General features: G+C 49.1%; 1 protein-coding gene across 1 annotated transcript in view; it reads left to right on the top strand.

Moving 5' to 3' along the window:
- The window catches only part of PTH2R (parathyroid hormone 2 receptor), a 1,033,981-nt gene that overhangs the window by 633,801 nt on the left and 375,187 nt on the right, over positions 1 to 24,993 (top strand). The gene's annotated exons all lie outside the window — the stretch shown is intronic.

Genomic DNA, 24,993 nt, shown 5'->3' with positions numbered 1-24,993 from the left:
CCCAATTTGCCTGAGCTACTAATAAAGGTGCGCCACGTGTGTATTTCCTCAAGTCACCAACAGCTTCAGCCAGTCTGTTGTGTGACGTGAGCACACACTGGAACTCCAGGTTCCACATGTTGGCCAGGCTGTTTGAGCAGCAAAGGGCAGTAGTGGAATACAGCTGCAACATGGTCATTGCCTTTCCAGTCAGCTTCCACTAATTAGAAGCGAGGAGTGGGCAGGGATGTCTGACCTCTGTGAGGTTTTAAGAAACTTTGAGGAATCAACACAGAGTTTGAGTGGCGATAACGCTATTATCAGTGTAACCATCCCACTTCTGTGTCTACTCAAATGCTCGCTGTTCACTATTAAGGACGACTCTTTGCATATGGAAGAGGTGGAAATGGGGGAAGAAGACATTACACAGGGTGATAGCCAGACCAACCTCCGTCCGTCTTCTCAGCGCAAAGTTGACGATGAAGAGGAGGAGGAGCAGGAGATGATTGCCTCCGCTACAGAGGTTAGTACCCATGGAAGTTTAATTCTATCTGTTCAGTGTGGGAGGGCAGAAGAGGAGGAAGAGGATGAAGAGATGAAGAGATTGTGAGTGATCCTGCTGATGACAGCGAAGTCTTGCCTGTTGGTACTCTGGCACACATGGCTGACTACATGTTAGGCTGCCTTTCCCACGACCAGCGCATTATACGCATTTTAGACAACACGGATTACTGGGTGTTCACACTTCTCGACCCCCACTATAAAGAGAACTTCTCATCTCTAATTCCTCTAGTGGAGAGGACAAGCAAAAGGGTGCAATATCAGAAGGTCCTTGTTGAAAACGTGCTCCAAAAATTTCCATCTGACAACGCTGGCGGCAGAGTCCTTACTTCCTTGGGCAACTGGCGCTCTACACCTTGGAGGTGGTGGCCTGCCCTGCTGCCAGCGTTTTGTCTGAGTGTATATTTAGTGCTGCTGGTGGCATTATAACATATAAACGTATTTGCCTGTCAACTGAAAATGCTGACAGGTTGTCGTTGAACAAAGGCACTTTAAAGGTGTACACTGTATTCCCATGCACCCCTTTCACCACAAAAAAGGGTATATGGTTAAATCTTCCTTTTCTCATCCTCCTCCTCCTCTTCCATCATATTATCATGCTTATTCTTCACATATAATGCCCTCGCATATGTGCTGATGCATATTTTTTACAGAGTCAGCTCAACTGCAGGCCCTCACATACAGTCCTGCTCAAAAGTTTAAGACCACTTGAAAAATGGCAAAAAATCTTATTTTACATTGTTGGATCTTAACAAGGTTCCAAGTAGAGCTTCAACATGCAACAAGAAGAAATGAGAGTGAGACAAAACATTTTTTGAGCATTCAATTAATTGAAAATAACGATTACTCTGAAACAGGCTGTTTTTCAGCTAATCCAAATTTTAGGACCACATGCCTTTAAAAGGCCAAATCTGTGCAAACATGTGGATTCATTGTCATTTTCTGTCAGGTAGTCACACGTTGTGATGGCAAAGGCAAAAAAACTCTCCCTTTTTGAACGTGGTCGGGTTGTTGAACTGCATAAGCAGGGTCTCTCACAGCGCGCCATCGCTGCTGAGGTGGGACGCAGTAATACAGTCTTTTGGAATTTCTTAAATGATCCTGAGGGTTATGGAACAAAAAAGTCAAGTGGAAGACCCAACAAAAATTTCATCAGCACTGAGCCGGAGGATCCAATTGGCTGTCCGTCAAGACACTGGACGATCCTCGACCCAAATTAAGGCCCTTACTGGTGCTGACTGCAGCCCCATAACCATCAGACAGCATCTGAGACTGAAGGGCTTAAAAAACAAAAAACATCTTCAAAGACCTCGTCTCCTTGAACACCATAGAACTGCTCGTTTGGACTTTGCAAGAGAGCACCAAACATGGGACATTCAAAGGTGGAAGAATGTTTTATTCTCTGATGAGAAAAAATGTAATCTTGATGGTCCTGATGGTTTCCAACGTTACTGGCATGAAAAGCAGATCCCACCTGAGATGTTTTCTACGCGCCACAGTGGAGGGGGCGCCATAATGGTCTGGGGTGCTTTTTCCTTCAGTGGAACAATGGAGCTTCAGGAAGTGCAGGGGCGTCAAACGGCTACTGGCTATGTCCAAATGTTGCAGAGAGCATTCCTCATGACTGAGGGCCCAATTTAGAACCTTTGGGGATGGATGGCAAGGGAAGTTTACAAAAATGGACAACAGTTCCAGACAGTAGATGGCCTTCGTGCGACCGCCTTCACCAATTGGAGAAATGTTCCCAATTACCTCTTGGAAAAGCTTGCATCAAGCATGCCAAAATGAATTTTAGAAGTGATAAACAATAACGGCGGAGCTACTCATTACTGAGTTCATGTTTGGAAGTTGGATTTCTGTTTGGGGGGGGGGTTATTTTTATTTTTGGAGGTGTGGTCCTAAACTTTTGATCAGCTGAAAAACAGCCTGTTTCAGTTTATTCATTGTTTTCATTAAATTGAATGCTCAAAAAATGTTTTGTTTCACTCCCATTTCTTCTTGTTGCATGTTGAAGCTCTACTTGGAACCTTGTTAAGATCCAGCCATGCTAAATATGATTTATTTTTTATTTTTCAAGTGATCTTAAACTTTTGATCAGGACTGTATAATGTTTTACAGGGTCAGCTCAACTTCAGGCCCTCACCTACAATCAATTTCACAGTGTCAGCTCACCTTCTAATGATGACAGCGAAGTCTTGACTGTTGGTACTATGGCACACATGTCTGACTTCATGTTAGGATGCCTTTCCCACAAATCAGATTTTTTGGGGGGCAACTGGTATATCACACCAGTTGTAATTAGTTGTTCCAATAGCGTTTGTCCCTCTGTATAGCTGGAGGTATCTCAACAGAACTGCACACAAATGCTGCACAATACAAATGCACTATATATAAATTATATTATAGGTATATCACACCCCTGCCTCAATCATTTTTTTGGGGGGGCAACTGGTATATCACACCAGTTGAAATTAGTTGTTCCAGTAGCTATTGTCCCTCTCTATAGCTGCAGTATCTCAGCATAATCACACACAAATGCTGCACATGCACTATATATAAATTATATTATAGGTATATCACACCCCTGAAATTATTATTTTTTGGGGGGCAACTGGTATATCACAACAGTTGCAATTAGTTGTTCCAATAGCGTTTGTCCCTCTGTATAGCTGTGGTATCTCAGCAGAACAGAACACAAATGCTGCACAATACAAATGCACTATAATATACTTTCTATGTTAGAAAGTATATTATAAGTATATCACACCCCTCAGTATGTCACATCTATCGATAGCACACCTATACCAGTCCTTAAGAGGCCTTTGTGGCCATATTAGCTAGCGTTTGGTGTCTCACAGTCTGTCCCTGCTCCACACAGCAACCTCTCCCTACACTGGCAAAAGACTGAATGTAAAATGGCTGCCAGATCGGGTTTATTTATAAGGTATGGGGTATGTCCATGTGCTGAAACGTCTCAATTGGCCTTCCTGTCCCACCTGATAGATGTGTCATAGGTCAAAGTTTGGCACAATGCAAAAGAATATGGCGCCGGCAGACATCGCAATATGTTTGCCTGTTCGGCGAACCGCAAACGAGCATAGTTCTCTGCGAAAAAAACGCCGGGCAAACCGCAAGGCCCTCTCCAGACATCACTGCATCCCAAAATGCCTGAAATATTAAAATATCTTTTATATTTTAATAGTTCAGGCATTTTAGGATGCAGTGATGTCTAGAGAGGGCCTTGTGGTTCGCCCGGCGGTCGTTTCGTGGCGGCATACTGGGTTGAGTCTCTTGGCTAATTTATCCCATACAGTAAATGGTGTGACAGAAAAAAATAATAATCTAAATTGCCGATTTGCCATTTTATTCATCATTTCCCTTACAAAAAAAGAAATGAATGAAATGTGATCAAAAAGTCACACACGTTACAAAATGATATCAATAAAAACTACAGATTATGGGTTCAGAATATGATGCTGAAAAAAAAAAAGAATCATTTTAAAAGTTTTTGGGGGACTGTATTAAAATACAAAAATTATATAAATCTGGTATTGTTTTAATTGTACTGACTAAGGAAATGAAGGGCACAGGGCTCATAGAGAACGTCGTAGAGACAAAAGCCGTAAGACCATGGCATAGCTAAAAAATTTTTCCCAATTCCATCCCATTTGGAATTCTTTTACTACTTCCCATTACATTGTATGTAATATTAAGTGGTACCTTTGGAAAGTACATCTGGTGGTGCAAAAAACAAGCCCTTATACAGCTAAGAGAATGAAAAATAAAAAGGATATGGCTCCATGAACGCTCAGAGGTAAAATGAAAACACAAAAATGAAAAATCCTCCAGGACTCAGCGGGTTGATGTTTTTAGACCTGGTTAGACCAACCTATAAGAAAAAACTCACATATAATGTGTAGATAACATTGGGGTCTAGTATAATATACTGAGCCAACCCAAAAACAAAACCAATAATCCCAAAGAAAAGTGGGAGACACACATATAAAATATATGTAATTTATTAAGACATGATCACATAACATACAATATATGAGACATAAGGCACAAGTGTACAGGAGGGGGGGAGACCTCATGTAAGGAGGTCAAATACAACCTCTCTCCCAAACACCCAGCTGGCAGGGAAAAAGATGTCACAGCCCTAGGTATACATCAGCATGAAAATTGTGAGAACTGTAGGTTCACTCAAAGTAACATGTACTGGTATGTATGTTGCATGCACAGAAAGATAAATAAAAAAAATGTACAAATAGCACAAGGCAAACTAGCCCACCCAAAAACCTGGGATGGCCGTATAAGGTATGCACATAGCCATTGAACTGTACAATACAGACAGAAGCAAGTGTGCCAAGTGCAGGTGGTAATAGAGATATAAAAAGAAATGTAACAACTAACTGAGCAAAACAACAAAACATGTATTACCCATGATATGCTGGACCCAGAGCGTGTGACCAAAGGCTGCACCTCGACGTACTGTGCCCCAATGTCGATATTTTTGTCAAGCTGGTCAAACATGATTTTGAACAGCTGGCTTGCTACCATGGCCAGAAGAATTTGACCTATGATCAACATCTGGACATAAAAGAACTCCGTGGTTTGAAAGATATTGTTATCAAACCTGCGGATAAAGGTGGAAATGTTGTGATCTGGCCTGCACAGATGTATGAGAAGGAAGCATTTAGACCATGGGTGTCAAACATGCAGCCCGCGGGCCGCATGCGGCCCGCAATGAATATCTTTGCGGCCCGGCAAAGATATTCATTGCTCTGGTTACCTGGAGGCGGGCGGAGATAAAATAAAAAAGTCAGAGGCGGTCCAGGAGCGGTTGAAGGATGGCGGTTGTCCCGGAATCGTATCGATACCGGGATTTCAGTTTTTTCGATCCTGGGCTGCGCTTCTGCGCAGTCTAGTATCTCTGAACATAAGCGCGCTGCTATCGGCGCGCTCATGTTCTCTCAGCAGCACAGGGAGAAGGAAGCTGTCCTCCCTCTCCCTGTGCTGCTGCCGCTGCCACCAATGAGAAGAGAGCGGGGGAGGAGGGGCGGGCGCACTGCGCCACCAATGAGGAGAGAGGGGCGGAGGAGGGGCGGGCGCACTGAGCCACCAATGATAAGACTATTCCCATTTCCCACACAGAGCGGCGCCCAGCGATGTCCCAGCACTCACCATTAGTCCTGGGCGCTGCTCCGTTCGCCCGCAGTGCCCCATTACTGTCTCCTCTCCTGCTCCACATGCTGCTGATTACTATCGGAGCGATGGGAGGAGACATCAGCTTCACTAGTGGGCGTTCCTTCTCCCTGCGCTGCGATTGGACAGCGCTACAGCCAGGAAGAAGGAACGCCCACTAGTGAAGCTGATGTCTCCTCCCATCGCTCCGATAGTAATCAGCAGCATGTGGAGCAGGAGACAGTAATGGAGCACTGCGGGCGAACGGAGCGGCGCCCAGGACTAATGGTGAGTGCTGAGACATCGCTGGGCGCCGCTCTGTGTGGCCTGATAGTGAAAGTCAGTCTTTAACACAATACAGGAGGCGGGTGCCGGCAGCAGACTCGCATTGCCGGCATCCTGCCGCTGACAGGGAGCTGCGATCAGAGGCAGTTAACCCCTTAGGTGCCGCACCTGAGGGGTTAACTGCTGATCTGCCAGTACCAGCCTCCTGTATAAAGGGGTAATTTATCATTGGTGGTGCAGTGGGCCCCCCCCTCAACCCCCCATCCCATTAAAATCATTGGTGGCACAGTGCGCCAGCCCCTCTCAACCCCCCCAGTATTAAAATCATTGGTGGCAGTGGCCACAGGGACCTCTCCCCTCCCCCTCATTGGTGGTGCAGTGGCAGCTTCTGATCGGAGCCCCAGCTGTGTAAGCCTGGGGCTCCGATCAGTTACCATAGCAGCCAGGACGCTACAGAAGCCCTGGTTGCCATGGTAACATCCCTGATGCTGTGTGCACAAGGCACAGAGTAGCAGGGACAGTGTGAAGTCCTATTCACCCTGATAGAGCTGAATAGGACAAGGGATGAAAGATCCCAGGTTCTCGCCCCTAAGGCTACTTTCACACTTGCGTTCAGAGCGGATCCGTCTGAGACGGATCTGCTCATATAATGCAGACGGTGGATCCGATTATTATTTTTTTTGATGCGGCCCACATAAACTTAAATTTTGTTTTTTTGGCCCATGTTAGCCTTTGAGTTTGACATGCTTGATTTAGACAATTGGGAGACAGGGACTGCTACAAATGTCTAGACAGTAACCCCACTGTTAGATTTAAAGCTGAGCTAGATAGTATTCTGGATTCTGGAGTAGAAAACAACATTCTGCCAGCTCGACTCAAAGAGGGCCTCGTGGTGGATTACCTGGTTACTCCCACTCTATATTTGCTGCCCAAAATTCACAAACAGTTACAACCCCCCCCCCCCCCCCCCCCCCCCGGGCGCCCTATTGTGTCCGGGGTAGGAAGCCTCTGTGAACGAGTTAGCAGATTTGTGGCTGAGATGAAGTAAACATACAGAGGCCGGCCAGGAAATATTCTCTTTCCCTAGAGACACACCTTTTTGAAGTTGCTGCTGTCAGATGCTGTGTGAGCAAGTAGTATTTGCAAATAACTGTACAGTGGGCCACAGGTAACCCAGTCTGACACTGGGTTGAGTCTCTTGGCTGATTTCAGGAATGTGAAATTCTTGTGGTACATCAAAACAGTAATTTGGTGCTAGGCCCACTCCTAAAAATACCCCAAATGCTCTATTTGATAACAAATAACTCCTTTTTGCCCTTGTCATATTTTTTTTCAATCTGTAAAAATATACTGGAAAAATAAGTACAGGGACAAAGATTCGTAAGTAGAGTTGAGCAGACACCTGGATGTTCGGGTTCGACGGGATAGGGAAATTACTTTAAATAGATCTAGGAGGACAAGGTCCATATGGAGTAGGAGGTTGAGAAGGCGGTGGATGTGGCGGTGTAGGTGGAAGTGGCGGTGGAGGAGGGGGAGGTAGCCTACACTGCTTTTTGGTTTTACATTTATATTTTTTTATTTTATTTAGGGTACACCCCAAAACATTGGGAAATATAACCTGTGCTAACCCCCTCCAGTCGTGCTAAACAAACGTTCAGACAATACACTGGCTGCAGGGCAGGCCAGCACCAACAAACCAACAAGGCTTAAAGGGCAAGCTCATGCCATGTGCCCAATTTGGCGACCCAGAAGTTGCAGGGGGCAGACCCATCAGTCAGTACGTGTAGGCATGTGCATACATACTGCTTCACCATGTTGCACGTCCCCGTGATGTTCACAATCCAATTGGATATCTGCTGTATCAACTTTCAATGGTCTTTTCTGTGCCTACCATGTTGATCACGGTTAGCAGCGATTCAGGGTTCCACGACGGAGAGCGAGCGTGAGAAAGGGAAAGCACATTCAAAGGAAATCAATGGATGAAATTTTATTGTGATCGAGTGGAAATGTGGGAGAAGCTATTAAAACAGAAGAATTAAAGGAAAGGAGGGGGCGCGCGGCAATTACCCACTCCCGAGTCGGGGAGGTATTAACGATAAATAACTATACAGGACTCTTAAGATGCCCTGTTATTGGAATGATTATAAAAAAATTATAGGGAATGTCACCCAGTGACATTTAGGATTTGGAAACGTTAGACAGGAGAGGCCCTGCTGCCGCTCAGTTGACGTTAGATAACATCTGCCTGATCGCACGTTCCCGTGATGTCCACGATCCAATTGGATATCTTCTCTATCAACTTTCGATGTTCTTTTCTGTGCCTACCATGTTGATCACGGTTATCGGCGAATCAGGGTTCCACGCCGGAGAGGGAGCGTGAGAAAGGGACACCGCATCCAAGGGAGGTCAATGGCTGCAATGTGATTGAGCAGAAATATGGGAAAAGTTATTAAAGCGGAAGGATCGAATAAAAGGGCCAATTAAAGACAAATTTTAGAAATAGAGTTGAGCCGACACCTGGATGTTCGGGTTCGATAGGTTCAGCTGAACTTTACAAAAAAGTTCAAGTTCGGGACCCGAACTTGACCCAAAATTGACCGCGAACCCAAACCCCATTAAAGTCAATGGGGACCCTAACTTTTGAGCAATGGCTGCAAAAATGTAATGGAAAGGGCTAGAGGGCTGCAAATGGCAGCAAAATGTGGTTAAGAGCATGGCAAGTGCTCTGCAAACAAAAGTGTATAGGGAAATGACTTTAAATAACATAAAATATGTAAAAAATAAATAAAAATAAAAGATCTTGATCTAGGAGGATGAGGTCCATATGGAGTAGGAGGTTGAGGAGGCGGTGGATGTGGCAGTGTAGGTGGAAGCGGCGGTGGAGGAGGAGGTAGCCTACACAGTTTTTTTGTTTTAAATGTATTTTTATTTTTTTAAATTAGGGTAATCAGTACAAGTTAGAATGTGGGCAACTCGGCGTTCTTTGTGGAGACACTGCAGCATATAATCGCTCATGTGTGCCAGGCTGCACAGAGGCAACAAAAAGCTGTCCTCTGTGGGAGGTGTATCATCTTTGTCCTCTGTATCCCCCCAGCCACGCACCAGTGATGGCCATGAGCTGGTCTGGGTTCCACCATGCTGTGAACAAGGTTCCTTCTCCTCCATCTCCTTCTCCTCATCCTCCACCTATTCATCCTCCAGAACTGTGCCCTGACTGGACAATTGTATTACTTGGGTTTGTGGGTGCAGGAACCCACCCTCGGAGCCACTTGTGAATGACTGGCCGGAAACCCTATGAAATGATCCCTCTTCCTCCTCCTTCTCCTGTGCCACATCCTCTTCCATCATCGCCAGCAGTGTTTTTTCAAGGAGGTATAGAAGTGAGATAGTAACACTGAGAACGGCATTATCGGCAATGGCCATGTTGGTGGATTAATTGAAACAGCGCAACAAGGAACACAGGTCTCGGATGGAGGCCCAGTCATTGGTGGTGAAGTGGTGATGTTCCACAGAGCGACTCACAAGTGCATGCTGCAGCTAAAACTCCACTATCGCATGCTGCTGTTTAAACAGTCTGGCCATCATGTGCAAGGTGGAGTTCCACCTTGTGGAAATGTCGCATATGAGGCGGTGAGCGGGAAGGCCAAAGTTATGCTGTAACGCTGAAAGGCGAGCAGCAGCAGGGTGAGAATTCCGAAAGCGCGCACAGACGGCCCGCATTTTATGCAGCAGCTCTGACATATGCACAACCAAATTCAGCACATGCGCCAGGAAAGGGATGTGCGTCAAACCAGCTAGTCCCAGAGCTGCTACGAGATTTCACCCATTATTGCACACTACCAGGCCAGGCTTGAAGCTCACTGGTACCAACCACTCATTGGTCTGTTGTTCAAGGCCCATCCACAGCTCCTGCGCGGTGTGGGTTTTGTAACGGCACCGTTTCAGCAGACAAGGGGTTAAGATCCGTTTAGGTGATATGCCCCTTTCCGAGAGACAGGCACAGCTACTGCAGAACACCAACCTCCCGAACTGGATACAAAATAGCACTCCAAACTGGAACCTCGCAAATAACTGTCAGCAGACGAACAGGAAAAGCATTCTGTCAGCTTACACTCCTGGCAATCAGTCTCCAACAGCATACAGAGAATCCCCCCAATAACGAGACAAGGCTCCGTCTTGAGGGTCAGCAGTGATCTGAAGTGCTGGCACACCCAGCCTGGTTTTTATTACAGTTTGTTGCAGATACAACATATCCCCACAATGCATCATGGTTTCCTCCCCTCTGTCCCGGAGATGACCGAAGACAATCCAATTATCTCTCAGGACAAAGGGGAGATCACCAATACACATGTGGAGACAACAGGACAGGAATCACCACCCAAACACACAATGGCACACCCCCACAGCAAACACAGACATTTAACATATCCCCAGATAGCTCAAGTCTGAGTGCATATCATTAGGTGAATGGCACTCAGAATACACAAATACAATAATATTAGCTATCTGGGTGCCCTCACATAACATACAATTTAACCGAACGCATAATAACATAAAATACAATTCTACAGACAGATTTAAGCTGTGCGGCCGGTCTGTTTTCTCCTTTAAAGTTACTATGGGCCATAATCCTGAGGCAAGAGGCTTTTAAACAGCCCTCTCCAAAACCCAGTGGCGAGGTTGGTTTCGCCACACATCTCCCCCCCCCCAGGGAAGACTAACCAGATACCTGACCTCACGCCGGTCGGTACCTGAGTTAGTCTGGCAGCCCACCCACAACCCAATACTGGACCTGTTGAATTTAGTAGGCTGTCTCTGTCCAGTGAATCCACCAAGGTTATATTGGTAGCTGGTACTCCCGGTCTCTGAGTTGCTCCCTGGCTTGGAGTGGAGGTTGCTTTGTGGGCAGGGATCAGCGGGACTCTGCCCTGGTGCCATCACTACCACGGAAGAAGCCTGGTTGGAGTCTGGTTGTTGGAGGGGGAAACCGACTGTCTCCCCTTTGGCTAAACAGCCCTGTTGCTGGGGGACAGGACCGACTGTCCCTACCCCCTGTGCTGTGAGTGCAGAGACCACGGTCCCATCTGCACAGTTGTGGGGCTTACTGTCTCCCCCTGGTGCGTTAAGCTGCCGCTGGGGAGAGGGGGTAACGAGCTCCTCTCCCATACATACTTCCAGCCGCTGGGGAGGGCGACCGACCGCCTCCGCTCCCAATACAATGTCCTGCTGCTGGGGAAAGGAGACTGGGCTCTCTATTCCCTGTAGGACACTCTGCCGCTGGGGGACAGGACCGACTGTCTCTGCCCCCTGTAACTCCGTCTGCCGCTGGGGAATGGACACTCGGCTCCCAATTCCCAAAAAATCATGCTGCTGCTGGGGGGCAGGAACAACTACCTCTGCCCCCTGTAACTCAGCCTGCCGCTGGTGAGGGAGGCCGCTGCTCTCCCCTCCCTGCACTTCACACTGCCTTCCCGGCATCTCACTCTGCTGCTGGGGGGCAGGAACAACTACCTCTGCCCCCTGTAACTCAGCCTGCCGCTGGGGAGGGAGGCCGTTGCTCTCCTCTCCCTGCACTTCACACTGCCTTCCCGGCATCTCACTCTGCTGCTGGGGGGCAGGAACAACTACCTCTGCCCCCTGTAACTCAGCCTGCCGCTGGGGAGGGAGGCCGCTGCTCTCCCCTCCCTGCACTTCACACTGCCGCTGGGGAATGGAGACTGGGCTCCCACTGTCCCGCAACCGTAACTTCCGATGGAGGTCCACCCAACGTGGCAGCTGACCGTCACCTTCTGCCCGGTATAGTAGGGTCTTAGACACTAGACTCCTCACGAACTTCACGTATTTCTCACCTGGATTGGGTCCGAAGAAGTTCAGCCGCAACCACATCATACGGTCAAATTCCTCCACAGAGTATCTGTACTCCACTGCTGGTTCCATCCTGGTGCTTTTAGGGTCACTGTACTGAGACATGCAGTTGTAAAATCCAAAGAAATGGTGTCTCCTGTAGCTGTCCTTCTGGCTGTAGGAACGATCCCGCCGCTTGCCACCAATGTAACGGCACCGTTTCAGCAGACAAGGGGTTAAAATCCGTTTAGGCGATATGCCCCTTTCCGAGAGACAGGCACAGCTACTGCAGAACACCAACCTCCCGAACTGGATACAAAATAGCACTCCAAACTGGAACCTCGCGGATAGCTGCCGGCAGACGAACAGGAAAAGCGTATCAGTCAGCTTACACTCCTGGCAATCAGTCTCCAACAGCATACAGGGAATCCCCCCAATAACGAGACAAGGCTCCGTGTTGAGGGTCAAGCAGTGATCTGAAGTGCTGGCACACCCAGCCTGGTTTTTATTACAGTTTGTTGCAGATACAACATATCCCCACAATGCATCATGGTTTCCTCCCCTCTGTCCCGGAGACGACCGAAGACAATCCAATTATCTCTCAGGACAAAGGGGAGATCACCAATACACATGTGGAGACAACAGGACAGGAATCACCACCCAAACACACAATGGCACACCCCCACAGCAAACACAGACATTTAACATATCCCCAGATAGCTGAAGTCTGAGTGCATATCATTAGGTGAATGGCACTCAGAATACACAAATACAATAATATTAGCTATCTGGGTGCCCTCACATAACATACAATTTAACCGAACGCATAATAACATAAAATACAATTCTACAGACAGATTTAAGCTGTGCGGCCGGTCTGTTTTCTCCTTTAAAGTTACTATGGGCCATAATCCTGAGGCAAGAGGCTTTTAAACAGCCCTCTCCAAAACCCAGTGGCGAGGTTGGTTTCGCCACAGGTTTTTTCCACTAAACAGATAAGTTTTAAAACTGCCTTCTGTCGTTTACCCCTGGTTGTGCGGAATTTGGTGGTGAAGGTGTTACGCTGACCGGATGAGGAGCCAGTAGAAGATGAGGAAGCGGAGTAGGAGGAGGAAGCAACAGGAGGCAAACTGAAGCGCCCGGCAATCCTCGGTGGTGGAAGGACATGCGCCAAACTGCTATCCGCCTCCGGCCCAGCCGCCACTGCATTTACCCAGTGTGATGCGATGAAGATATAACGTCCCTGACCGTGCTTACTGGTCCATGTATCCGTAGTCAGGTGCACCTTGCCACAGATGGCATTGCACAGTGCACACCTGATTTTGTCAGGGAAGGGATGGCTCGTCTGGAAAAGTAGTCGCAGCTGGGCACGACGTACTGTGGGACAGGCCTTTAAAACTCTCCGTCTCCACCAGATGGAATGACAGTATTTCAAAGGCCAGTAATTTATAAATGATGGCATTCAGGGCTAGAGATCGTGGGTGGGTAGCGGGGTACTTCCGCTTCCGCTCCTTTTGGGAGATGGAGAGCTGAACGCTTCCGTGGGACATTGTGGAGATGCTTGGTGACCCAGGTGGTGGTGTTGCTGGCAGATCCTCTGTTTGCGGGGTGGCAGGTGGCACTGTAACTCCAGACGTGGATGGAGAGGCCGAGACTGCAGCAGAAGAGGAAGCAGGAGGAGTCAGAGACCTTTCTTGGGTTTTGAGGTGTCTACGCCATTGCAGCTCTCGCTTTTGCACTTAAATGACTGGTCATGCCTCGCTTCAGGCTCTGATTGCACAGCGTGCAAACCACTTGTGTCTTGTTGTTAGCACATTGTCTGAAGAACTGCCACGCAAGGGAACTCCTTGGAGCTAACTTTGGTGTGCTTGGTCCCTTGCTACGGTGGGCTGTAGCAGGCGTACTGTCTAGGGAAAGGCCACTCCGCTTTTGCACCCTGCTCCCTCTTCTGTTGTGCTGGTGGGTCTGTGCGACCACTGACTCTTCCTCCAAACTACTTAGGTCACTCGCATGAACTTGATTCCATATGGGGTCGAGGACCTCATCGTCCTCCACATCATCTTCCACCCAGTCTTTACCCTTGCCCTCCTTGTCGGTCTGCACATTTTCAAGTGGTTGGGCATCAGTGCACTCAATCTCTTCCACTACTGGGGCAAAAAAAAAAACTGCTAACAGAATCATCAAAAAGCAGAAGAGACTGCTGCATGACTTGGGGCTCAGACTGCTTGGTTAATTTGAAAGTGGGTGAGGTGAAAAACTGATAGACTTCGGCTGCAGGTGCCAACTCTGATCTTTCAGCAGGAGACTGGGTGGGAGACAATGTGAAGGAACTGGAGGCACTGTCAGCCACCCAATCTACTATCGCCTGTACTTGTTCTGGCCTCCCTATTTGTAGAGCTGCATTAGGCCCGACCAAATACCTCTGCAGGTTGTGTTGCCTACTTCGACCCTTTTGTATTTTGCCCATAAAGGGTGTTTTATTAATAGAAGAATATAACCACAGTATCTAAAGTATGTACCATATTTTTTGTTCCTTAAAATGCACCGGCCCAGAGGAAAATAAGAAAACATTTTTTTTTTACCAAAAGGTGTGCTTTTGGTGGGTTTTGAACTAATGGTGGTCTGTGCATGACACTACTATGGGGGATCTGTGGGTGGCACTGTTATGGTGGGATCTGTGGGTGGCACTGTGGCACTCTTATGGGGGGATTTATGGATGGCACTGTTATGGGGGGATCTGAGGGGGGCACTGTTATGGGGGATCTGAGGGGGGCACTGTTTTGGGGGGTGATCTGCGGATGGCACTGTTATGGGGGGTGATCTGTGGATGGCACTGTTATGGGGGTGATCTGTGGATGGCACTGTTATGGGGGGGGTGATCTGTGGATGTCACTGTTATGGGGGGTGATCTGTGGATGGCACTGTTATGGAGAGGGATCTGTGGATGGCTTTGTTATGGGGGGTTGATCTGTGGATGGCACTGCTATATATGTGTCACCCACAGATCCCCCACCCCATAACAGTGCCATCCACATATCCCCCACCCCATAATAGTGGCATCCACAGATCACCCCCCATACCAGTGCCATCCACAGATCTCCCCCCCCTTATAACAGTGCCATCCATATATCCCCCACCCCATAATAGTGGCATCCACATATGCCCTAATATACCGGAGCTAAACCTGTGGGAGGGGCCAGTGTCATGCAAATGCAGCGGGGCCAGTGCGGTAACTGTACTCTGGCCCCACCGCTCACTCACTGCTTTATTGCCTAAACATTTTATAATAATAGATTTCATTGAAGTTCCGATCCCCAGCCCCATCTGTACTACTTAGTAAATGTCCTGTAGCAGGCAGAGCAGGGTGGGCGGTCGGCCGTAACTCACTGATGTCACATGCCTGCGCCGCCTACGTTATGAATAAAGTAGGTGGCGCAGGCACGTGATGTCAGTGAGTTACGGCCTGCTGCCCACCCTGCTCTGCCTGCTACAGGACATTTAGTAAGTAGTACAGATGGGGCTGGGGATCGGAACTTCAATGAAATCTATTATTATAAAATGTTTAGGCAATAAAGCAGTGAGTGAGCGGTGGGGCCGGAGTACAGTTACCACACCACATGACATATGCAACAAAGGCTGCAAAATTCAGTTTTTTGCCCAAAATGGGTCTATATTTAATAACAGAATATGACAGCAACATATAACCCTTGAATTTTGACACATGTTGATGCAGCAAGGGCTGTAAAATAGTAAATTTTGCACAAAAATTGTTTTTAAATACCCAGAAAATTATAGGTGTATTTCTAGCTTAAATTGCACACTGACTAATCCTGCAAATTCACCAGGTGTTGGATATTGCCAAAAATGGGTGTTTTTTTAAATCCCAAATTTTTTTAATTTTTTTAAAACTTGTTTTTAACAATCACAGATGCAGCAAGGGCTGCAATATTAAGTATTTTGCAAAAAAAAGGGTGTTTTTTTTACAAAAAAAATTTGAAAGCTGTATATAACGATTGAATTTCACATGCACGGATGCAGCTAGGGCTATAAAATAGTGTATTTTGCACAAAAAGGGTGTTTTTAAAAACCCAGAAAATTATGGCTGTATTTCTAGCTTAAATTGCACACTGACGTTGTATATTGCACCAGATGTTGTATATTACCAAAAAAGTGTGTTTTTTACTAACAGAATATGAAAGCTGTATATAACGTTTTGGACTGCGATGTATCACCTGGACGGGGGAGGGAGGAGATGCCGGTGTAATGCAAATGCGGCCGGTGCACCGCTTACTCACTTCCTTAATGCCTAAACCTTTTATAATAATAGCTTTCATTGAAGTTCCGATCCCAAGCCCCATCTGTACTACTTACTAAATGTCCTTGTCATGGAACCATGAACCAGACGTACAACAGAGATGAGTGGAAATAAGAAGGCTTTATTGGAAATCAAGCCGTAGCAAAAGTCCAAACGGATGGCTAAACCGAAGCAGGGTCTTGCGTAGACAGAGGTCAGGAACCAGGAGGGTGGTCAGACGAAGCCAGGATCAGGAACCAACGGGGTAGTCAGACGAAGCCAGGATCAGGAACCAACGGGGTAGTCAGACGAAGCCAGGATCAGGAACCAACGGGGTAGTCAGACGAGGCCAGGATCAGGAACCAGAAGCAGCAGCAGCAGCAGCAGTCTTAGAAGCATGTGAACACAGGGGGACCAAGCAAGGAACTGAAGCCACAGACCTTCTATATATATGAGCTAGGCATCCAGCTCCTCCCAGTGGGAAGGAGGAGCCGCAGGGTGGGAGGCTACAAGAAACCCAGAAACCAAGATGGCCGCCAGCACATGTCAAACGAAGGAGAACAGTGAGAAGGTAAGACCATGACAGTACCTCCCCCTCAAGGGCCCCTCCTCCGCGGAGTAAGGAACGGTTTCAGAGGGAAGCGTGCGTGGAAGGCTCGGAGCAACGCAGGAGCATGGACATCTGCGGAGGGAACCCAGGAACGCTCCTCTGGACCATAACCACGCCAATGGACCAAAAACTGCAACCGACCGCAGACCAGGAGTGAGTCCAGGATATTGCTCACCTCATATTCCTCACGATTGCCCACTTGGATCGGACGGGGCCGAGGAACCGAGGAAGTGAAACGATTACACACCAATGGCTTCAACAGGGAGACATGAAACACGTTGGAGATCCGCATGCCAGGAGGAAGCGCAAGGGCATAGGCTACCGGGTTTACCCTGTGAAGCACTCGGAAGGGACCAACAAAGCGAGGCGCCAGCTTGGGAGTGGGCACTCGAAGGTTGAGGTTGCGGGTGGACAACCATACACGGTCTCCGACCTGGTAGGAAGGAGCGGGCGCTCGTCTGCGATTAGCCTGGAGTCTCTGGCGTTGCGCAGAGACCTCAAGGGACCTCTGGATCTGTACCCAAGAAGTACGTAGGACGGAAAGGTGATCCTCCACAGCCGGAGTATCCTGGGGAGAGAATACCTCCGTAAAAACAGCAGGTTGGAACCCATAATTGGCCATGAAGGGAGACGTCCCAGAGGAAGAGTTCACCGCCGTGTTCCTGGCAAACTCAGCCCAAGGCAGGAGGTCAACCCAATTGTCTTGGTGATCGGAGACATAGCAACGAAGGAATTGCTCCAAGGCCTGATTGGATCGTTCTGCGGCCCCATTGGACTGAGGGTGGTAGGCCGAGGAGAAAGAGAGATGAATCCCCAACTGGGAGCAAAAGGCGCGCCAGAACCTGGACACAAACTGACTCCCCCGATCCGACACAATCTCCTTGGGCAAACCGTGCAACCGGAAGACCTCCCTGGCAAAAATCGAGGCCAACTCTTGTGCAGAGGGTAACTTCTTGAGAGGAACACAGTGGCACATTTTGGAAAACCGATCCACAATCATGAGAATGACCGTATGGCCTCGGGATGCAGGGAGGTCCACAATGAAATCCATCCCCAGGTGTGACCATGGACGCTCCCCGGTGGCTATGGGTTGCAAAAGGCCCAACGGAAGGTGCCGAGGGGACTTACTCTGGGCACAAACGGAGCATGCCGCTACATATGCGGCGATGTCGGAACGTAGAGAAGGCCACCAGAACAGACGTGAAACAGCCCAGGACAGCTGATTCTTTCCAGGATGCCCCGCGGCCTTGGAGTTATGGTAGGTTCGCAACAACCGAGTGCGCAACTCCTCAGGCACAAAACATCTGCCGTTGGGTCTCCCAGAGGGAGCACCAGACTGAGCCGCCAAAATCTGCTCACCCAGGGGAGAGGTCAGGCTGGTGCGAATAGCGGCCAGGATCTGATTCGGAGGTATGACCGAAGTCGGAATCGACTCCTCCCCGGACAGCTCGGAGTACTGCCGTGATAAGGCATCCGCTCTGATGTTCTTGGAACCGGGTAGGTAGGAGACCACGTAATTAAAACGTGACAAGAACAGAGCCCATCTGGCCTGACGTGGTGTCAATCTCTTGGCCTCAGAGAGGTAGGTCAGATTCTTGTGGTCCGTCAGGATGAGAACCGGAACCACCGAGCCCTCGAGCAAGTGCCTCCATTCTTTAAGGGCCTGCACGATGGCCAATAACTCCCTGTCACCAATCTGATAGTTGCACTCCGCGGAAGACAGTTTCCGGGAGTAAAACCCACAAGGAAGCAGAGGACCCTCTGGTGTTCTACGCTGAGACAGGAGGGCGCCTACTCCCGTCTCAGACGCGTCCACCTCGAGGACAAAAGGCAACCCAGGGTTGGGATGCGACAGAATCGGAGCCGACACAAAGGCGGACTTTAGAGCCTCAAAAGCTCGGATGGCCTCGAGCGGCCAGACCTGGGGATTACTGCCCTTCCTGGTCAGATCCGTGAGAGGCTTGGCTAGCATGGAAAAGTCCCTGATGAACTTCCGATAATAATTGGCGAAGCCCAAAAAGCGCTGCAGGGCACGAAGCCCACTGGGCTGGGGCCACTGTAAGACAGCCGAAACCTTCTCAGGATCCATGGAGAACCCCTCAGCGGAAATGATGTAACCTAAGAAGGTTACCTGGGATCGGTGAAATTCGCATTTCTCAAGCTTACCGAACAGCTTGTTCTCTCGTAAGCGTTGCAACACTCGTCTGACATCCAGAATGTGGGCCTCCATGGATGCAGAATATACCAAGATGTCATCCAAATAGACCACCACACACTGCTGCAACAGGTCACGGAAAACATCGTTGATGAATTCCTGGAAGACTGCGGGCGCATTGCACAACCCAAAGGGCATAACCAAGGATTCATAATGACCGGTCCTGGTGTTAAACGCGGTCTTCCACTCATCGCCCGCCTTGATCCTTACCAGGTTATATGCCGCCCTCAGGTCGAGTTTGGTAAAGACCGTGGCCCCTTTGAGGCGATCGAACAGCTCGGAAATCAAGGGTATCGGGTAAGCGTTTTTGATCGTGATGCGATTGAGACCCCTGTAATCGATGCAAGGCCTCAACTAGCCGCCCTTCTTTTTCACAAAGAAAAATCCAGCCCCTGCCGGGGACGAGGATTTGCGAATGTGTCCGCGTGAAAGCGCCTCCCTCACGTACTCCTCCATGGCCTCATTCTCCGCTACCGACAGTGGATAGACTTTGCCACGAGGAGGAACGGCACCGGATTGTAACTCTATGGCACAATCGTATGGGCGGTGCGGAGGTAGGGCAACCGCGCGCACCTTATCGAATACATCCCGGTACTCTTCGTATTCAGGAGGCAACAGAGAGTCCGAGGAAGTACACAGCAACTTGACAGGCCCATGGATGCAACTAGCCCCACACTGCGGTGACCACGAGAGGATCTCTACCGATCTCCAATCGAAAGTCGGATTATGCTTCTGGAGCCAGGGGTACCCCAAGACCACCGAGTAGTGTGGAGACGAAATAACCTGGAGACAGACCGACTCTCTGTGAACGGCACCAATGGCTATCCCCACTGGAAGGGTCTCATGAGTCACGTGTGGCGGCAGAAGGGGTCTGCCGTCTATCGCCTCAAGAGCCAGTGGGGAACCTCGAGGCTGCAGAGGAATGGAATTGGCGGCAACGAACACTCTATCAATGAACAAACCACCAGCACCAGAGTCCACCAACGCCTGGGTCGTCACCGAGCCCCCGACCCAGGAGAGGACAACCGTGATCAGTGGTTTGTCAACACGGGAAACCGGGGACGAGGAGACTCCACCCAAGATCTGCCCCCGACAGGACCTCAGGTGCGAGCGTTCTCCCGGACGGTTCGGACATGCCAACCGAAAATGCCCACCGAGACCACAGTACATGCATCGGCCCTCGCGTCTCCGGAGTACCCTCTCCCCCTCAGACAGGCGAGCAAACCCCCGCTGCATGGGTTCACCCCCAGACAAGTCATCCCCAGGAGGCGTGGGAGGAGAGGGAGGCACGGGTGGGACAGCAAACGTAGGCGCCAATCTGTTAGGAGGCCTCCGCAGGCTCTCCTTAAAGGAAGGTCTCTCCCTGAGTCTGGTGTCAATCAAAATCAGGAAAGAAATAAGAGACTCAAGCTCCACTGGTAGGTCCTTAGCTGCAACCTCATCCTTCAAGGCATCCGAGAGACCATGAGAGAAAGCAGCGACCAGAGCCTCATTATTCCAGCCCACCTCTGCTGCCAGGGTACGAAACTCAATGGCGTATTCAGCTACGGATCGTGAACCCTGTCTGATGGACATAAGGAGCTTCGCAGCAGAGGCAGCACGAGCCGGCACATCGAATACCTTCCGAAGAGAAGCAACAAAACCGGAAAACTCGGCAACCACCGGATTGTTGTTCTCCCATAAAGGGCTGGCCCAGGCCAAGGCCTTGTCCGAGAGCAGCGAGATCAAGAAGCCCACCTTTGATCTCTCAGTAGGAAAGGCATGTGGCAGCAACTCGAAATAAATGCCCACCTGGTTAAGGAAACCTCGGCACTGAGTTGGCTCTCCCCCAAAGCGCTGTGGAAGGGGGGCAGAACCGGTCATACCCCGAGACACCGCAGGCGCAGCAACAGGTGTCGGGGTAGACTCTGGCGCAACAACCGGAGCGGCAGTAGGAGCGGGCCCAGGAGCGACAACCGACCCATCGGCAACGGAAGCGAAATGAGCCGTGCGTTCAAGCAGGGTTTGCAACGCCACAGCGAACCGACCCAACAGGTGATCCTGCTGATCAAGTCTGGCAACCAGCGTAGGTAGCGAGGATGGCCCTGTACCGTCAGAATTCATGGCTTGGTCCTAATGTCATGGAACCATGAACCAGACGTACAACAGAGATGAGTGGAAATAAGAAGGCTTTATTGGAAATCAAGCCGTAGCAAAAGTCCAAACGGATGGCTAAACCGAAGCAGGGTCTTGCGTAGACAGAGGTCAGGAACCAGGAGGGTGGTCAGACGAAGCCAGGATCAGGAACCAACGGGGTAGTCAGACGAAGCCAGGATCAGGAACCAACGGGGTAGTCAGACGAAGCCAGGATCAGGAACCAACGGGGTAGTCAGACGAGGCCAGGATCAGGAACCAGAAGCAGCAGCAGCAGCAGCAGTCTTAGAAGCATGTGAACACAGGAGGACCAAGCAAGGAACTGAAGCCACAGACCTTCTATATATATGAGCTAGGCATCCAGCTCCTCCCAGTGGGAAGGAGGAGCCGCAGGGTGGGAGGCTACAAGAAACCCAGAAACCAAGATGGCCACCAGCACATGTCAAACGAAGGAGAACAGTGAGAAGGTAAGACCATGACAGTCCTGTAGCAGGCAGAATATGAAAGCTGTATATAACGATTGAATTTCACACGTGCAGATGCAGCAAGGGCTGTAAAATAGTGCATTTTGCCAAGAAAGGTTGTTTTTTTTAAAACCCAGAGAATTATGGCTATATTTCTAGCTTAAATTGTACACTGACTAATCCTGCAAAGGCACCAGATTTTGTATATTGCCAAAAAATGTGTTTTAAAAAAAACCAAGATTATTAGTGCAGGATTTTTAAGCTTTTATTTGTTTGTCTCAAAAGCTCAGATGCAGTGCTGGTGCACTGAGCTTGAATAAAATGGCCTCTGCCGCTGCCCACCTAACTAACAGACGGATAAAAGTAATTTTTTTTCTGTCACTGGGCTCAGGGCAGGGTAAAAAGATTGTGAACTGCACCCACACAACTACCGTATTTTTCGCCCTATAAGACGTACCGGCCGATAAGACGCACCTAGGTTTTTGAGGAGGAAAATAAGAAAATAAATATTTTTAACCAAAATGTGTGCTTTTGGTGGGTTTTGAACTAATGGTGGTCTGTGCATGACACTACTATGGGGTATCTATGGATGGCACTGTTATGAGGAGATCTGTGGGTGGCACTGTTATGTGGGGATCTGTGGATGGCACTGTTATGGGGGGATCTGTGGATGGCACTGTTATGAGGGGATCTGAGGGGGGCACTGTTATGGGGGGATCTGTGGGGGCACTGTTTTGGGGGATCTGTGTATGGCACTGTTATGGCGGGGTGATCTGTGGTCTGTGGGTAGCACTGCTATGGGGGGTGATCTGTGGATGGCACTGTTATGGGGGGTGATCTGTGGATGGCACTGTAATAGGGAGAGGAGATCTGTGGATGGCACTGTTATGGGGGGTGATCTGTGGATGGCACTGTAATAGGGAGAGGAGATCTGTGGATGGCACTGTTATGGGGGGTGATCTATGGATGGCACTGTTATGTGGGTGGATCTGTGGATGGCACTGCTATATATGTGTCACCCACAGATCCCCCACCCCATAACAGTGCCAGCTACATATCCCCCACCCCATAATAGTGGCATCCACAGATCACACCCCGTAACAGTGCCATCCACAGATCTCCCACCCATAACAGTGCCATCCACATATTTCCCACCCCATATTAGTGCCATCCACATATGCCCTAATATACCTGTGGGAGGGGCCGGTGTCATGCAAATGCAGCATGGCCGGTGCGGTCACTGTACTCCGGCTCCACCGCTCACTCACTGCTTTATTGTGGCTGTGACTGCAGTAGAAGAGGAAGCAGGAGGAGCCAGAGACCTTTCTTGGTTTTTGAGGTGTCTACTCCACTGCAGCTTGTGCTTTGCACTAAGATGCCTGATCATGTAGGTTGTGCTCAGGTTGAGAAAGTTTATGCCTTGCTTCAGGCTCTGATTGCACAGCATGCAAACCACTTGTGTCTTGTTGTTAGCACATTGTCTGAAGAACTGCCACGCAAGGGAACTCCTTGGAGCTAACTTTGGTGTGCTCGGTCCCTTGCTACGGTGAGCTGTAGCAGGCGTACTGTCTAGGGAAAGGCCACTCCGCTTTTGCACCCTGCTCCCTCTTCTGCTGTGCTGGTGGCTCTGTGCGACCACCGCCTCTTCCTTTGAACTACACAGGTCACTTGCATGACCTTGATTCCATGTAGGGTCGAGGAACTCATCGTCCTCCACATCATCGTCCACCCAGTCTTCACCCCTGCCCTCCTTGTTGGTCTGCACACTGTAGAAAGCCACAGCAGTTGGAACCTGTGTTTCGTCATCATCTGAGACATGCTGCAATGGTCCTCCCATGTACTCATCTTGAAACATAAGTGGTTGGGCAGGGCTAGGTGGATGCCCCTGGGAAACCCAGCTAGCAGAGTCATCAAAAAGCAGAGGAGACTGTTGCATGACTTGGGGCTCAGACTGCTTGGCTGATTTGCAAGTGGGTGAGGTGAAAGACTGATGGACAGGTGCCAACTCTGATCTTTCAGCAGAGGACTGGGTGGGAGACAATGTGAAGGAACTGGATCCACTGACATGAACCCAATCTACTATCGCCTGTACTTGTTCTGGCCTCACCATTCGTAGAGCCGCATTAGGCCCGACCAAATACCGCTGAAGGTTCTGTCGCCTACTCGCAATTGAGGTTTTTCACTTGTGCGTGTAGCTGGCACAGATCGACCATGTCCTCTCCCTGCAACAGGAGCTCCACCAGCAGCACCACGACCAGGGCTACGTCCCTTATTTGACACTCTCCTTATATTTCTCAAATTTAGGATCTTGCCCAAAATGGGTGTTTTTTTAAATTACAGAATAGAACAACAGAATCTAACGCAGGTATCTCACAATGACAGATGGAGGAAAGGCTGCAAAATTAAGATTTTTGCTCTAAATGGGTGTTTATTTAACCTGCTCAGGACCGCCGTACGCAGGATTGCGTCTTTGCGGCGGTCCTGTTTCTCTGGGTGGATGCGCCGGTGCGTCCTCTCGCGAGACGGGCCGGCAAAATTTCAAAGACAAGTTCGTCATCAACCTGCCAGCCAATGATCGTGGTTGGCAGGTTGTTGATTTTCAAAAAAACGAATCAGCAGCCGCCTAACAAATCATATTTAGTAAATATTATGTGGTTAAATGGCTGCTGTGCTCCTCTGCTCCTTCTTTTCGTCGGTTGGTTCCAGCAGAGGAGCAGAGGAGCACACATCACTGTGAGTACCCACCAACACCAGACCAGATCACCTCCCAGCACCCCAATTAACCCCTTGATCACCCCTTCTTGCCCCTGTCAATCACTAGTGAAAAGGAAAAAAGTGATCAGTGTAAACTGTCACTTTTTTTTTTCACTGGTATTCACTGATAGGTTTTAGTATAGTTTAGGTCCCTTGGTTAGGTAGTTTAGCGATCGGTTAGCGCCCAGCCCACCTCACCGCAGTCCCTTATTCGCTGATTAGCGTATCGCTAATCAGCATTTGTACTTTTATAGTATCTGTAAGTGATCAAAACTGATCACGGTCAGATCTATAATAGTATTAGTGTCACTTTAGTTCGCCCTCCACCCAAAACGCAGTGTTTGCCAGATCAGGCCTGATCGGTCGCCCACACGTGCGTTCACCCACGCCCGCCCCACCACAGTGACAATTTTTTTTTTTTGATCACTGCACATTCACTTTACACGCGCTGCGGCGATAAAATATCAAAATATGCAGTTTGGATATTTTTTATTAACTGCAGCGGCCTCCGGTATTTCGCTAGCCTCCCCTTTGTAAGACAGGCTTGCTTTTTTTCTTGGGTAGTCTCAGGGAATACCCCTAAATTTAGTTGCCCAAATGTCAAACAGGGGGTATTCTTCTGAAGAGGCCTACAGGCTTTTGACCCAGTCAGATGAGGAATGGAAACCCT

Source organism: Bufo gargarizans, chromosome 8 (genome assembly GCF_014858855.1).
Source record: "Bufo gargarizans isolate SCDJY-AF-19 chromosome 8, ASM1485885v1, whole genome shotgun sequence".
Taxonomy (NCBI): Eukaryota; Metazoa; Chordata; class Amphibia; order Anura; family Bufonidae; genus Bufo; species Bufo gargarizans.
Note: the sequence above shows the minus strand (reverse complement) of the source record. Positions and strands in the feature narration are given on the sequence as shown.